We start from the raw sequence: 16985 nt of genomic DNA, 5'->3' as shown, positions 1-16985 counted from the left end.
TAACAGTGCATCACTGGAAGTGCATCGTTGGAGGAGCTGAGAGACCAGATTGATCATTTGAAGAAAATCTATCAAGTGGTCACTAATAGTTAAAATTGACTTGATGGCACATAATTATCATCAATCATCAATTTTATATGCATTAGGAAATATGGTCTTAAACTGGTATCTAGGTTCTTGTGAAAGATTGCTAAATGATTTCTCCAACATTTTTAGAAAGTTTCAGTAAAAATAACCGATGAACTGGGTGTTGCCTCCCAAAAATTTTGTTGAAGTAATTAGTGAAAGTATTTTTATGGCCTAAAGCAGCATGCAATGTGCAATATTGGAAACTTGCTGTTAATTAACCTGATCAGTAAGCTCTAGATATGTAAAATAAACACTATTCAGCCTGGTTCATTTGTGACTTGTGACTAATCCTTTTACAAAATATTCAGTAGTAACTGGGTTTCCATCAAGGTATTTAAGAGGGGATCCAGCAGCAGAATAAAATAGGTTCCATATATCTGGAAGAAGTTCAAGAAGAACAGCAAAGAAGTGAGAGACTAGAAACTATGGAGAAATACAAAATTGAAGGGAGATGTAATACCACTCTTGAAATATTTGTTTATTTAGTGTCAAATAAGTAGGAGATAACAGGTATAAGTTTAAACATGGACATGAACACAGGAAATGGGTATGAATAAATGGGGACAATAGGACATGGACGGTAGGCACGCTAGTGTGCTTATGCACGGCCCCTTACAGACATCTTAGGAATGGGATGAGGTCCATGGTAGACAGTTTAAGGTAAAAGTTATGGGGGTTTGAGGATGTAACAACAGAGTTGGGTAGTGCATTCCAGGCATTGACCACTCTGTTGCTGAAGTCATGTTTTCTGCAATCGAGTTTGGAGCGGTTAATCTTGAGTTTGTATCTGTTGTTGCCCGTGCATTATTGCAGTTGAAGCTGAAGTAGTCATTGACAGGTAGGACATTGTAGCAGACAATTTTGTGTACTACGCTTAGGCATAGGCAGCATAGTTCTAAGTTGCCCAAGCCCAAAATATGCCTGGTGGCATAAGGTATTCTATTGTGAACAGAGGAGTGGAGTACTCTTCCGTGAAATAGCTCTGAAAGAATATCAAAATAGAAGAAGCTCCAGATCTGTTCTCTTTCATTTCAGAATAAAGAATTTGAATTAGAGAATGGTAGACTCCAAAATGATTCTTAGTAGAAAGTTATTAACATAATAGTTAAATAGTGGGACCAGTTCCCCAGAGAAGAGAGATCCCATTTGCACTAAATATGTTAGAGCAAAGACTAGAGAAACATTTATATGGTATGGTTACATCTGGATTCCTGCACAGGGCAGAGGTCTGGACTTGATTACCTAAATGTCCCCTTCCAGCACTATTATGATTACTAGATTTTTGATCTGATTTTCTTTTATGTCATTCCAACATGTGAATTGTTTAAAGGCTCACACTAGTTAATGAACAAGAATATGTAACAATTTAAGATAGTTTCATTTAGGGTTGTGCTGCAGTTAAGAGCAAAGTTTGTCTCCAACCCTGAATAGCAGGATCCAGGGTTGGGTGGAGATTCCTAAATTACCCCGTCTCTTACTCAAAGCTCCTCTCTCAAGATCAATCTTTTGTATTTATTTTGTGAACTCAGGTGTTGAAAAGGGTGGTGCTACATGCTGAAGGAGAAGGAGGAAAAGAAGGGAGTTTAAATTAGAAACAGCACTTTTGATGGATTGTCTGCAAATATCTTTGGGGGAGGAGAAGCAGAGAGAAGAAAGAATAATATTCAGACTTCAGCAGGTCTGTCTTGTTGCTCATTGAAGTGCACTCAGGATAAACTGTTGGAAACAGCTCACTGTTCTCATACACCCCACCTGAAATCCACTGAAGTACATTAGAAGGAGACTAAACATCTAATGTGAGGGTTTTTTTCCCCTTCTGTGCACCTTTTCATCAGGAGGGATGCCCTGATAGCTGTTAATCTCTTGCCCTTTGTTTTGTCATTGGAAAACTGATTTTCCACTGCAGTCCCATCTGCCAGTAAACAGATTACAAAGAGTGGCAGAGACAATCAGCAGTCTGGCTTTACTCTCCACTGGGGACGGCATGCACTCCCAAAAGGATTGCAATATGGAAGGTTTCAGAGATGTCTATATATTCAGTGTCATTACAATCCCAACTCATTGTTACTGGCTTTCTGAGTTTGATGGCATTCTTTCTGCTGAAAGACAAGCAATCTGTCTTTTCTTTTTTCAATTCATTATTCCCATTCTCAGATACCTTTTTTGAGTTAGCTTATGTTACATTTTAATTCTCTGATCTGTTTATCCCATTCTTTCTTCCGTTCCTTCCTCTCTTCCTTTTATTATAAAAATTTAATTTTTGCTTTCTTTTGTAAAGACAATCATTTCTTAATCACTTTACACAGCCTTCCTTCCTTGCTCAATTATTCATTGTATTGATACAGTATGTTAGGGTTTTTTTAAATTCACTGATAAATATAAATTTTCATTTTGGGTGTCCGCATCATCCTACATCTGCCCATTTAATAAGTCTTTATCAATATATTAAGCAGAACTGCACCCTCAATCCATTTCATCCCCTTGCTCCAATTTATTTATATTTTGTAACTACTTGTTGTTACTCACAGAGTTTGGTGTATTTAAGGGGAAAAGAGGCAGAGACAGAAATAATGGCAGGATCGTGTTTCATGACTTATCTTCTCAGTATCTTGCACAGATTCTAGGTCTTAAAAATCACAGATTATTTTGGTTGAGGTTTTGATTAAAAATGAGTAAGTATTCAAAATATCTTAGCACAAAAATATTTTTAAAATATATTACATGAATATATTTACATAAATATCAGTGAAATGTATTTTTAATGTAGATGTTATATACTCTTGGTTTTGCTCAAGATAAAAAATGAAAGCTGCTTTCTGTGTACAGCCAGTTTGATTGGTAGCTAAGACACTAGGCTGGAAGCCAAGAGACAGTGAGTTCTAATTTCACTGAAGACAGGAAAGGTGGGTAGGCGACTTTGGACCAATCATCCTCTCTCAACTCACCTCACCTCATGGGGTTATTGTTGTGAGGAAAGTAGGGAGAGGAAGGAGTATTGTATGCTGGGGTAGGATTCAGTTGGTTTGGACAGGTTTGTGCGAGCCAGTAGTTCCAGCAATCAGTTGGCCCCGCCCATTCACCCCTGTGCTAATCTGTCCTATATTTCCTTTGTTTGAAGCCCAGCTGATAGGCACGGCAGAGCAGATTGCCGTGCCTCAGATGTTTTATTCATCGGGGCTGCAGTAGAAGGTAAGTTTTAAAGCTGTTTACAAATGCACTGCGCATGTGGAGTGTACACTTGGCGCATATGCATGCAAAGTGTGCACTCAGTGAGCCGGTGGTTACAACGGTTGAATCCCACCACTGATTGTATGTATTTGCCATCTTGACTATTTAGAAAAATAATAAAGGCAGGGTATAAATCAAATAAAAATAAGTAAATAAATAAATAAATAACATATTTTAAAGTTTAAAAGCAGTATTGATACATATAAATGATGGGTGCTTTAAATTAGTAGTAGGCTGGATGAAAGTGAAGAAGTAAAACTTTATCCTAAAAAGCAGAAAACTGCCTGCTCTTAGTTTGCCACAAAAGATCAGTTATTCTGGGATCAGCACTGCTGCTTGATTTTTAGATTTGGCTATCACATTCAGTTTCTTTTTTCAGCTGATTTACTTTTTTTCTTTAGAAAAAAAGAATGATCTTCATAGCTTGCATATATCAGCCAACTTATTTTATTATTGCCTACGTTTTGTAAGGAGCTGCCATAGAAAGGCAATATGGGTACTTCAATTTATTCTGATCTGGCAGTTAAAACACCAAGAATTTCCATACTAGCAATTTATAACATTTCCTGGCCATTGCTGCAGTAGTATGAAGCCTGTCAGCATCAGGGATATATCACTACAGCAGTGGCTGGATGAGCTTATAAATCATGAATATGGAAATCTTCGTTGAGCCTTGCAGCTGGAAGTACATCATGCTCGTCTCAGAAGATTGGTTACTGGTCAGTTTCCAGGCTAAGGTAGGATGGATTTGGTAGCTGAGAAAGCACCATATATGTTGTTCAATTAATAATTAGACCTAATCATTGTAATCAACAATCACTGTTGTATTTCATGCATGGTATTTTAATTCTTCAGTTTTTCAAGTCCGCCAGAAACTAAAACTATCTTATATTAAACCATAAAAGTCTAATAAAATTGTCCATTTAAGTAGCTATATTAGCAGGCAATCAATTATAGCTGTACAGTTTATGACATTTTGTCACAAGCTTCCATGTTTTCTATACCATTCAACACAGGTATAAAATAATGTCCTGAACTTTATGAATTCAGATGTACAGGGCCTTTGTTGATCCTTTGAATTCATTTCTTTATCTTAACTATTTCATTCTGTTCATTTTTCTCTTGTTTAAAAAAAATCTAATAAATGTATTACCAAAAGATACCTTTGGATTTATTGTGCAAATCATCATCAAACAATTAGCCATTCGCAAAACAGTTCCTGGTGACGAAAGAGTCATTTTTGGGATTAATGAGATGATTAATACATATAGTATACATCAGTGATAGCTAATCTTTTTGTCATTGCATGCTGAAAGCACATGCATGTCCACACCCATAAGGCAATGTGTGCATGGCTCCACCCATGCGCCCCACCGCAGCACATGTGTTTGTAACCCTCCCATGTGTGCCCCACCCCTGTGCATGTGTGTGTTACCCCATGCATGTGCGCATGCCCCTATGCTCGCCCACACATGCACCCTGCTTCCCCTTGCCCATTTTTGACTTTCAGGTTGGTGCAGGAGGCTTTCCAGGCCCAAAATGGGGTTTGGGAGACCATACACATGGAGGAGCTGGCTTGAGATGATAGATAGCATGCCCATCTGTGGCACGCATGTCATAGGTTCACCATCACGGGTATGCATAAAGATGATGCCTTAGCTAGAATCATAATAATAAATTAATTGGTCTATTATAATCATTGATTTCTGGTAAATTCTGGAACCCAGGTCTAAGATAGCATCATAAAACAATCCAGAAAAAAAATCCAGGATTTAATTTTTTTAAGAAAAAGATCTCTTGACCTTGGTCTTGAAGAATATCAAAGATCAGAGCAGTGTTCTAGGCGATGACACATCACAAGTGTTACCACTGGAGGTGTTTTTCTTTCACTCACAGTTGTCAAATATTGGCAAATTCTTCTCTTTCACATCAAAAATCCCAACACTATTGTGAAAGCTTTTTCTTCCCCATGAACTGAACATTTTTTGTATGGGCCCATTTACTGAGCTGAAGAGGCTCACATGGTGTGATAAACCAAGGTCACAAACAAGGGCAGCATTAAGTAAGAAGGCTTTGAAGTGGTGGGTGGGAAGAAAGTCTCCCTCAAAGAATGTCAGTTATTACATAGAAATATTGGCTAAAGTGGAAAATCCTTACCTAAGTAAATTTTTATGCTGCTTTTTCATCGGTCCCCCAGAAGATTAAGACCACTTCATAGGTTCACCAGGGAGGCTACATACATTAGGTAAAGATTTAGATGTTAAAACATATACATCCCAATGACTCCCCTCTTACTCATCCAACGATCAAATCCTATCAAGATTAAATACAAAATAAAACCTCTCTGGTGAACATATATGTTGTTCCCCTAAGAAACTTGCTCTGACTGAAGAAACTACTTGAATAAGCAGTTTCTGGTTGTTTCAAACCAACAAGTAGTCCAGTTTCCATGATTCAATCTCCAAACTGCACTTAGACTTATATCATGCTTCACAGTGCTTTACATCCTCTCTAAGTGGTTTACAGAGTCAGCATATTTCCCCCAACAATCTGGGTCCTCATTTAACCAACATCAGCAGGATGGAAGGCTGAGTCAACCTTGAGCCAGTCAGGATGGAACTGCTGGCAGTTGGCAGAATTAGCCTGAAATACTGCAGTCTAACATTAGATACAGCCAAATGTCACTATAAAAGTTATATCTGCACATTCATATGGCAGAAAAAGACAACATTCATTCAGCCCATTTCTTTAGTAAGAAAACCCACATGTAAGCATCTCTTCCTCTAATTGTTGGCAATGTCAACTACATATACATGTGTTGCCAGACTACAACTCCCATCATACCTCATTGGACTACATGTTTTAAAATGTTAGTCTGTAGAGAATGAGCAGGGAAGGTCAGTAAAATCTAAGAAAGTGGTCATGATGCTATGGAAGCCTTTGTTTATGTAACACACCAATGATGCTTATAAAAAGAGATGCAGTTTGAATCACATCATCATAACTGACTTTTTTTGTTTTATTCTTTCTCCCTCTGTAAACATGATTGCCTTTTATTGGAAGGCTTACACCATCAAACCACAGGAGATAATATTACCGGGGATAATATTTAGAGTAGAGTAGAATGTTTTCTCAGGCACTCAAACTGAGATGACCAAGCTGTCTCTTAGCTGAATGTTTCTCACGATCCTATTGTGATTATAAAAGTGGTTTGTATTACTGTAAAATCTCACCTCTGGAAGGACCTGAGGAAAAAAATACTTAAGAAGGAGGTCACGTGCATAAAGAACCTTTTGTTTTGCATTATTTCACACTGTTACATAAACTGAAATGAAAATGAAAATGTTACATCATTCCGTTAGCTTTTTTCTGCCAGCACTTGAGCTAATTAATGTTCTTCTCCTATATTGCTATCATGTACAGCACTCAGCCTAAATGCACTGTCAGCCCTATGTCTCCTTGTGCCAAGGACAATGACGTCTGCACATTTAAGGTAAGTGTGTTTTTCTCACTGGTCAAGGTTGTGGCCTGACCATAGTATGGAGACCAAAAAATGAACTTTTGTTCATTTATATCTGCCAAGCCTGCAGTTTGGCATAAATCATTCTGTATTAAATTGCAATTTAGCACAATTTAAGCTTGCACAATTTATTGGTGATGCTTGATTCTTGCTTATTTTGTAATATGCTGATCAATTACCATCCAACATGCAGAGGAATTTTGAGGATACTCTGAAAAGCAAGTGGAAAGTATTTTATTCCCAAGTGTCCTCTGTTTGCCCTCCATTAGCCAGTTCAAAAGGATTTCATCTATCTGGGAACTGGCAAAATAAAAGATCTAGAAAGATAAGGAATTGTAATGATGCAAAATTGCCCAACAGGCAATGCTTTGTACTTTTTCTTTTTAAGTAAAACCAGAATAAAATAGCACTAAAAAAAATCCAAATGGAAAAGGCTCTATATAAAAATCCATTTCAACATATATATTTAAACACTATTTTTAACAAGGCTTTGATAATATTCAGGATCAGACTTCTGATGTCCTCCAGGCCAACTCGCTTGGGAATTTTGAGAACTGCAGTCCAACACATGTGAATGGAAACAGCAAAGGGTGTTTTAGAAACAGACAGAATACAAATAATTGTTTACCAAGTGATCTTTCTTTTACATAATTATACAAGTCATATGGAGATCAGTTCATATTTGAAACTTGCCCCACATGGGAGAAAACTTTCATAACACATCTGTAGTCAATCATAAATCCAGAGTAAAAAAAAACCTTATTATTTTCCTTTGGGAACATTACAGAAGGGGAGGCAATTGTCTACGTTACCAAAGTAAATAAGCTAATTATAGAGGAATAATAATCTAACAGTCCAATCAAACAATGGATTAAATTTTCTTGACCTTGAATGTCTATCACTTCATCAAAAAAGCGAAGAAGCAGCATCTGTAACAAATTGCAGTGATGCCAAATCAAAACATTTGTGTGATGACATAATATGCAAACACTGTGATTATGTTCCTGTATCAGGAGGCCTGACGCAAATACATATTTTATGACAGTTATATGATTGTGTCGTTAGGCAGGCTGCATTTGCTGCTGCTGTAGAACTTTACAAAAGTATGGATTATAAATGATAAGGCTAAGAAGCAGGGACCTAGCTTCTTTCATGGTTGAAATGGTTGGTTGAAATGTATTTCTTTCCTCAATGAAAAAAGATCTCATTGCTGGCATATTATCAGTCGGACTTTGAAAGACACAATTGTTGCACTATCCAAAGCTGGGCAAAGCCCCTTCCGGCCAATCCACCAAGAGATAAAAGTCGAAGACGACTCCTAAATTTCAGACCTGTTCCTTCAGGGTAGTGCTTTCCCATCAGGACTTACAACTTCTCAGGTACCTCTTAGCAAACAGTAACTATATCTGCTAGGGTTCAATTTGGGTCTATTCTTTCCCATACAGAATTTTACTGCCTCTAGATACTTGGATAGGAACTCAGTTGTGTCACCAGAGTAAAGGGTTAGGGATAGGGTTAGGATAATTTTCACTTTTCATTCATTTATTTAATTAAGCAATCAATTTGTATAGCCACCCATCTCCCCAAGTGGACAGCAATTTTTGAACTTTTAAAAATAATCTCTATCATAAATACAAAAATTAAAATACATAGGAACCAAAAAAAAGCACAAAAATCACTAACATAGTCAGAAGATGGGCTCTTTCTCACATCCAAGGGTCCAGGCACAGCATCAAAACACCAGTAAGGTGAGAGTCAATCTTTTCTCCAGAAGGATATGTTCCATAAGGACGTTTTTGTTGTGTCAGGTCATTTTTGTTCCCCTCTGCCTATACTATAGGCATTATGACTGCTACCTCATCTCCTGGAGACCCTTGGGAAAGCAGAGAGCTGCCTAGAATTGAGGTGTAGTTAGAGGCTGGTCAGAAATGGTTTCTTCGAGGGCTGTCACTCCTTGCTAGTGGCAAACCAGGTCCTAAGCAAATTCACCCAACATATTGTCAGGAAAATCCTAAAGTCTCTGACAGGAAATCCTTGGTATCTGGGACAGATCATTTGAATAAACTCAATCCTATTGAGGTCACAGACAGCAATCAATTAAAACTGGGCTGGGAAATTATCTGACTTTGAAACAATAATGGATATGTGACTTAGCAAGTAGCATTGTTGACAATGTTTATTAGTAGGGTAATGAACATCTGCATCGCCAAAACTCAATTCCCAAAGAATTCTAACAATGCAACCAAGGTTTTTGTTTCTATTTTTGTTTGTTTACTTTTGAAATGGGGGTTTTCTATTTCAGGTCTTGTGTTTCTGGTTTTGTGGGCCTCCAGCTTTAAGTTTAACATATTAACCTTACTTTTAGACTAGGCTATTTAGATTCTGGTGTCAGGAACCTAATCTTAACAATTCATTAGAATTTCCAGTTGTTAAGCTTGGAGTCAGAAGATCATTTAATTTTTTTTTATTTTCAAACAAACACAAACACACAAAACATATAACATAAAAACCTCTTCAACTGCATACAGTGTGTTGATTGGTTACCAGGTCTTTCTGCATCCTTTCCATAGTCATCACTTGAGCTTTGTCAAAAATCACATATTGTCAATCAAATATCTTTGTATACATTATTATTATACTTCATTTGTTTGATTATCACAATTGTTTCTCCATTTTAAACAAGGTATTCTAAATATGTATCTATTTATATTATAATCATTCATTATATCATCTTTAATATATCCAATAATAAATATTTTATCCTATTGTAAGTCATTCTATTATTTTAGCATTGATAACTTTTATCTAGTAATTTTCAATTCCATGTTTTTTTCCATTATTAGTATCATCAATCTAATATACATTTATACAAATTGTTATAATTGTTAAACATTAAGCAAAGCTATTATTACATCCTTTTTATATGAGGCATGTTAAATTTGAAGTAAATTTATATTATGGCATTTCATAATGTCATCCTGAAATCAACCAATGATATTACATCTTTATATTCTATTCTATATAGAATTATTTATATTTTACAAGAAGGTTTTTCAACATCATCCCCAGCATCTCTTCTTTTTTTAGGAAAAAATGGGCCTGTTTTCATGAAAAACGGGCTGTTTTTGGGAGGTCTGCAGAGTGCAAAAACTTTTTTTTTAATTTGCCTCTTCAAAATCTTGGTGCGTCTTATACTCTGAAAAATATGGTATTAATACATTGATATAGTACTTTGGCCAAAAATGGCAAGATGGGTATGCAAGTTTATGACCTGAATCTCTACAAAGCCAGAGACCCTTCAAAAAGTATTTAATCCTCATCATGAGGCATGCATGGCAATTATAAATACAGGCATTTGGAAGTACCAGCTTAGGTGCATATGTGACAGGAATTCTGCATTAAATCATCCATGATTTTCCATTCTAATTTATAAACTTTTTAAACAGCCAGTCCTTAGGAGGATACTTGGATGTTCACACTGCAAAAGAAATAGCCAGAAAAAGTGGTTTTATCACTGGTGCAGTTTAAGCAAAACCTCTGTCAAATGCTAAACCTGGATTTAAGAATAGTATATATTTAAAAAATAGAAAGAATAAGGAACAATCTTAAACAAAACAAAACAAATAAAATGAAATGAAAAAGGTACTGTTACTTCTCCGTCCCAATTGTTGTGGCTCACCAGCAGAACCTGTAGCAGATTCGGACAGTGAGGAAGTTGGGGAGGAACATGGGCGTGTCCTGGAGTCTGGGGAAGGCTCTGATGAGGGCTCTTTGTCAGAGGCAGAGAACGGGTCAGGGCCGTATGCCAGTTATCAGCTGTTGTCAGAGTCAAACAGCAGTGAGGCAGACGAACAGCTGGAGCCTGTTCCCAGTGTGCATATGCACACAGTTGCCAGCTGAAGGGAACAACTAAAGAGCAGGGGTAAACTTGGGAGTAAGGCCAGATGATGAATGGTCCCTCCCAGAGGAAATAAAAGAGGAATGAAAGGGGAGGGGAGTTTGTAGGAGACAATTAGTTCGCTAACTGGTTAGTGACTCTCCAAAACTCCTTACCAAGTTCTGCAGATATCGGCCTGTCAGCTCTCCAAGCCAAATAAGGTGTGTGACCATAAATCCTCCTTTGAAAGACTTTGCCGGCAGTGAATGAGCAGAATTCACTGTAAATTAATAAAAGGGGGCTTGCCCGCATAAAGAGTTTGTTTCATGCCCTTGGAAAGTCTCGGTCAGAGGAACAATATAGCAGTAGTTAACTCCATCTATTTCTAAGTTTTTCCAAAATGTGCTGCATTTATTTGTAACGTGGGTAGACATTTCTATATCATATTGTATTCTGTTAGACTTCACCAGAAGGAAGCTGGAAGGCAGCATTAATAGTACAACAAAACCTTTAAAAATTTAAGATTCACAGATTTAAATGCCCAGCAACTTGCTGTTATATTTATAGTTTTGTTTAAATATTAATACAGGCAGTCCCCAGTTAAGAAAGTCCAACTTATGGACAGCTCATGCTTATAAATGAGCTGCCTATTACTAAAAGTGGTGGATAGTGTTCTTCATATTTGAGCCAATGAACTCTGAAGCCGTGCAATTTTTTCATGAACCGCTGAAGCTGCACAGTTTTAATATACAGCCTATTTTCAGCAGTTTATAAAAACTGTGCCGCTTCAGTTGTTCATTGAAAAAGAACACCAGCCACCATTTGAGTAATCAACAGTCTGTTTGTAAGTATGAGTTCTAACTTACATACATATTGAGTTAAGACAGACTTAGGAATGGAATTCATTCTTAATGAGAGACTTCCAGTATACTTCTTAATGTACAGATTGGTATCCTATCAGCACATGAGGAACCTTGCTTCAATCACTACTGTAATTACTGTGTCAAATCCAGACAAGAAAATTGTGCCTTTCATGTGGGGCTACCTTTAACTTCCATGACTGTAAAATGTCGCAATCTTGCTGCTAGTAGGGACAAAATGCTCAGGTCATAATACATCAATTCTGTATCTGATGTGATGGCTCTCTGTGCTCTTCCAAGTTCAGTTCAAACTTTTGGTGCTGATGTGTGTATAGGAATGCTCACATAAACTTGTCTTGGTGTTCATATTAAGTACAAAACTTGATTCAGTAGGAATAATTGAAAAAGAAGACAAGAGACAGTAATAGCTTAGAATATATCTGTGGAACTTCTTGTTCATCAGGAGTCAGCAATACTTTAGAGACCAGGAGTTGCTGTTAAGATTTGGCATAATGTGGGAAGGGTTAATGTGGCAAAAAAAGGTCAATCTTCATTATGTATATGGATTACCTGAGGTTTACATTTTCCCCTTCGTGCAATAAAGGCTTTGCTCATTTTCAAAAATGTGTTAAGCCTAATTTTATGCCTTGCAGCATCATTTTAAGTGTCTCCTGGTTCAAAATTTTGAAACCAAAGAAATATGGATAGATCTATGGAGCAACTCCTGCCGACCTAACAGTTCGAAAACATGCAAATGCAAATAGATAAATAGGTACCACTTTGGTGGGAAAGTAATAGTGCTCTGTGATGTCATGATAGCCACATGACTGCAGAAATGTCTTCAGACAGTGCTGTCTCAATTGCCTTAAAATGGAAATGAGCACCTCTCCCTATAGTCAGCAACAACTAGTGGAGTGAAAGAGGAAAAAACTCTTTTTTTTATTCCTGAGGAGAAAATTCCTTAGTTATACCCACAGAATGAACTATGACAGTGGCATGGAGTTTCTAAATGAATCCAAATAAAACTCCGGGGGAGGGGGGAGGGCGCTATTGTATCAGATGATGTTATCAGATGAGTTTGTGCACAATCCCTCAAAGCAAATTAACTCGCACAAGCATTTCACTCTTTCATAATTCTTGCTACATTTTGAATAACTGGTTCTTTAATAGGGGAGAATGCAAAAACAAATACAAAATGTTTTAGGACGTGTGTAACAAAATGCAGCTGTTTTACTTGTTGATACTTGTTGTCTTATTATTACTTAATATAGCAAAAATTTGCTTTTATTGCTTTTCTCTATACTTTTCCCATTCTACTCCGGGTAGAAAGTTGGGATGGCTTTTGAAGTGCCGGAGAATCTGTAACATTAGTTCCTAGTGCCATTTTACTTAAATATAAGTAAATGCAGCATCACACAAGAAACAATTCCTTTTAAAAAAAAATATCCAGTAGATGAATCAAAGCAGGGAACAGATTCAGATATATATAATTTCACATACTTCATGAAGATTGAGGTTGCTATTTATCATAAACATTAGGGCAATACATTATGCTACTGGACAAATACACTGTTCCAGAATGTGTGCAACTTATCCCTCTTTCCATAGAACATTATAATTATACTTTTCTGAAGTGGACAACTTCTGAGGCAGCACAAAGATTGATGCCAAATCCTTGGTAGAACAACTACTTTAGATGATTAAATAAAATCTACTCTAAAAAAATCTTTCACGCTTAGCAAAGATTGTGTGTGTGTGTGTGTGTGTGTGTGTGTGTGTGTGTGTGTGTGTATCTTTGCTAAGCGTGAAAGCTTTTTTTAGAGTATATATTTGTTTTCGTAGATTCTCACGGGTATAGATATGCAGGTCTTGGCGTAGTCAGTCTTTTCCTGTGTAAGATTGACAGTATCTTGGCGATGTTTTGATGAGGTCACACTCATCATTTTCAGACTGGTGCCTTTGGCTTTGTGCTTGTGTGAGCAAAGCGTGATTGGAGCTGCCGTTTTTCTATAAATATAGGTGGGGCTGTGGAATGTTGGTTTTGTTGCTTTAAACGGATTGGTTGGCTGTGTTGTCACATCTTGATTTGTTGATGGAATTGATGTTTGGTGAGGGTGATTGGTGATGGTGTCCTGTGTTGTTCTGGGTTCTGGGTCCTGTGTCTGTTTTTGTGGCTGGGACTCATTTATTGACTAAGGCTGGTTTCCAGCTGTCTGGTAGGCAGAAGGTATCATCACGTTTATTCATGTTGTGAACTTTGATAGCTTCCATAATTATTCTCTTGTTGAAGTGTTCAGTTTTGGAGAGTAATTTGGTTCCTTCAAAATCAATTTCATGTCCTGTTGCTTTAAGGAGCTGGAAAAGGGAAGAATTTTTTTCTTCTTTTCTGACTGCGTTTTTGTGTTCTGCGATATGTACATTTATTCTCCTATTAGTTTGTCCAATGTATGTGGCTGGGCATATTTTACATGGCATTTCGTAGACTCCTTGGTTTTCTAGCTGGATCTTGTCTTTATGGTGGCGCAGTGGTTAAATGCAGCACTGCAGGCTGACTGCTAGATCAGCAGTTCAGCGGTTCAAATCTCACCGGCTCAGGGTTGACTCAGCCTTCCATCCTTCCGAGGTGGGTAAAATGAGGACCCGGATTGTTGTTGGGGGCAATATGCTGACTCTGTAAACTGCTTAGAGAGGCCTGAAAGGCCTATGAAGCGGTATATAAGTCTACTGTTATTGCTATTGCTATTGCTATGGTTTCTTAAGATGTTGGCTATTTTTTGGTCAGTGCCGAAGGCTGTCTTGATATTGTGTTAGTGGAGAATTTTGCTGATTTTATCTGTGGTGCCTTTGATGTAAGGGAGGAGGGTGATGCCGTTGTCCTGTTCTGTGTCTCCATTATTGGGGGGGGTGTCTCCCTTTGAATTAGGTTGGTAATTGTGTTTTTTGGGAATCCGTTGGAAATTAATACATTTGTGAGGGTGTGTAATTCAGTTTTCAGATGGTCTTTGTCAGCTAGGCGTTTGGTTCTGGAGATGAGGGTCTTGGCTACAGAGTTGATCTGTGCAGGGTAGTGATGGGATTGTGCATTTAAGTAGTGGTCTGTGTGTGTCCTAGGTAGTGTGTCCTAGGGAGCCATTGGGTTTTTTGTAGATTAGGACGTCCAGAAAAGGAAGTTGGAGGTAGGATGCAGAGTCTTCGGCAGTTGCCGCTCTGGGAGTATGGTCTATGGTTGTGGGCTTGCTGCTGGCAGAGCATACTCCCAGAGTGTACAACCATAGAGCATATTCCCAGGGCAGCAACTGCCAGAAGACTCGGCATCCTACATCTGTGCTTTGGAAGCCGCAGAAAAAGCCGTGCGGCGCCAGTGGCAGCAGCAACAGCAGAGATGTCCTGGTTCTGCATGGAGAGTTAGGCAAAGGCATCGTGAGTCTGGGAGGCATGCGAGTGGGGAGCAGAAAAGCCGCTCGCACAACCCCCCCCTCTCTAGCCATGCAAAGCCCCATTCACTGATCTAGGGGCATTCCAAAGGTGCCAAGCTGCGGGAGCTGGAGAGATGCGAACAGGTGCTCTTGCAGCTTGGCAATACCCCTAGGTCAGTAAATGGCATTGTGCCCAGCTGGAAAGGGTGGTTGCCTGACGGCTGCTAGTGAATATGGTCACCTCATGGCTGCTATGTAGTGCTGCTGCAACAGCGCAACACAGTTGTTCAACCCTGAGGCTGTGCCTGGCTCTTCGGGAGCCCACTCACAAGAGAGCAGCTACCCGGCAACCCCAAAACAATAAGCCCTCCCCTGATAATAAGGCCCAAGCAATATTTTGTGGGTCAAAAGAAAATAAGACCCTGTCTTGTTTTGGGGAAAACACGGTACTTTTAAGCATATGGAGTGCTTAGAGTCTCCAACAAAGATGAACATTTAAGCCAAAAAGGTGGGTCTTCATCTCTGAATTTTCCAGTTCTTCTTCCTTGCAGCCTAGGTTTCAGAGTAAGTATATTTGGCATGAAATCAAATAAAGAAATAAAATTAAAATGGTGCACTTATGAGTCACAATTCACAGGCTGGCCAAAGTCCAAAAGAACCTGAGGGTTCCAATTTATTCCTTTCAGAAAGGAGAAATTCTAGTAATTTAGGATTACCCACCTGGGCAAGGAGTTCTTTATAAGGATTTACAACATTTGTTTATATGCTTCATTGACTTCTTTATTATTGGATAATACAGCTCCTTTCTTTACTTTCTCCTTCTCTCTCTCCAGATTTCTTATTCCTCTGGATACTTTTGCCAAGAGGCAGCTGTTATCAGAGAAGAAAAAAATAGTAGAAGGCCCAAACGTGCAAATGCAAATAGAAATACAAAAGAAGTTGGCAACGCCTCCAAATACCATCTCAGTTGAGAGCCAAAAAAATGATTCCTCTTACTCAAAAACCCTGTATGTGCTGTCAACCCATCATATCATTGTCAAACTTAATTTTTATTTTTTTAGTTCACCTTTTCAAATGTCTTCTATCCAAGCGTTGGCTAATTCTGGAAACTTTCCATTGAACAAAATAATCAATATTGGGCTATATGGACAAATGATTTGCCCTGGTATAAGGCAATTTACTGTGCTCCCATAATGAAAGATTCTAAACAAAAAATCCATAGCAGTAGGGAGTCTTGGGTAGCTGTTTAGGCTTAGATATCTCTATGACAATTCTGGAAACATCTGGCCTTTGTTATTTCTCTTCATTGTTGGTGGTGCTTGTTGACCTATTCTCTTTGGCCATCCGTTAGTGAAGCAAAAGGAGCAAAATCCCTGGGGTGGTAAACTTTCTCTGCAAAAAAGACAGACTAACTGAAAACAATAAGAGAGTTCAAATTCAAGAAGAAGGCTAAGCTTATTTTGGAAGCAGAAGGAACAAGGATAATCTAAAGTTAGCAATACCCTTGCTACAAAAACTAGAGGGCTCATTTGATAATACATAGAGGAATTCATGTTTGTTCTCATTTCCTGTACCATCTCTCCAGTGAACAAACTACTTTAGATATCAGATAAAACGTGATGACAGTAAATATGTTTGCTGAAATCTGGGTTTGTAGAACAAAACTAGTACACATGAATATCTTTTATGGATTCTTAGGTCTCAGTCAGCTTAATTTCTGACAAAGAAATGAATATGAGTAGAATACATGAGTGAAACACAGTTTTGTGCATTCCTGATACACCAAATACATCTTACATTACTTTACTTACTTTAAACAATGGATTTTAATCTTCATGTTGTGCATGAACAGGATGAATTTGAGTTGAAAACAAGCATGTTTTTCACCCTTATCTTTTATTGGCTTTAAAGGCTTCCAAAATATCTTAGGAAAACAATAAGACAATATTTTATAG

General features: G+C 37.9%; 1 long non-coding RNA gene across 1 annotated transcript; it reads left to right on the top strand.

Annotated features, from left to right (window-relative positions):
- Positions 1 to 3223: 3223 nt before the first annotated feature.
- LOC106550595 (uncharacterized) lies at positions 3224 to 15993 on the top strand. The gene is made up of 3 exons (XR_001313669.2): positions 3224 to 3318; positions 6781 to 6850; positions 15864 to 15993. It is a non-coding gene; the product is annotated as an uncharacterized LOC106550595 (long non-coding RNA).
- Positions 15994 to 16985: the final 992 nt, after the last annotated feature.

The sequence above is a fragment of the Thamnophis sirtalis genome, unplaced genomic scaffold (assembly GCF_051295495.1).
Source record: "Thamnophis sirtalis isolate CommonGarterSnake01/CBP01778 unplaced genomic scaffold, rThaSir2_p1.2 scaffold_5, whole genome shotgun sequence".
Classification (NCBI taxonomy): domain Eukaryota; kingdom Metazoa; phylum Chordata; class Lepidosauria; order Squamata; family Natricidae; genus Thamnophis; species Thamnophis sirtalis.
The sequence above is the reverse complement of the archived record's forward strand: the minus strand, read 5'-3'. Positions and strand labels throughout refer to the sequence as shown.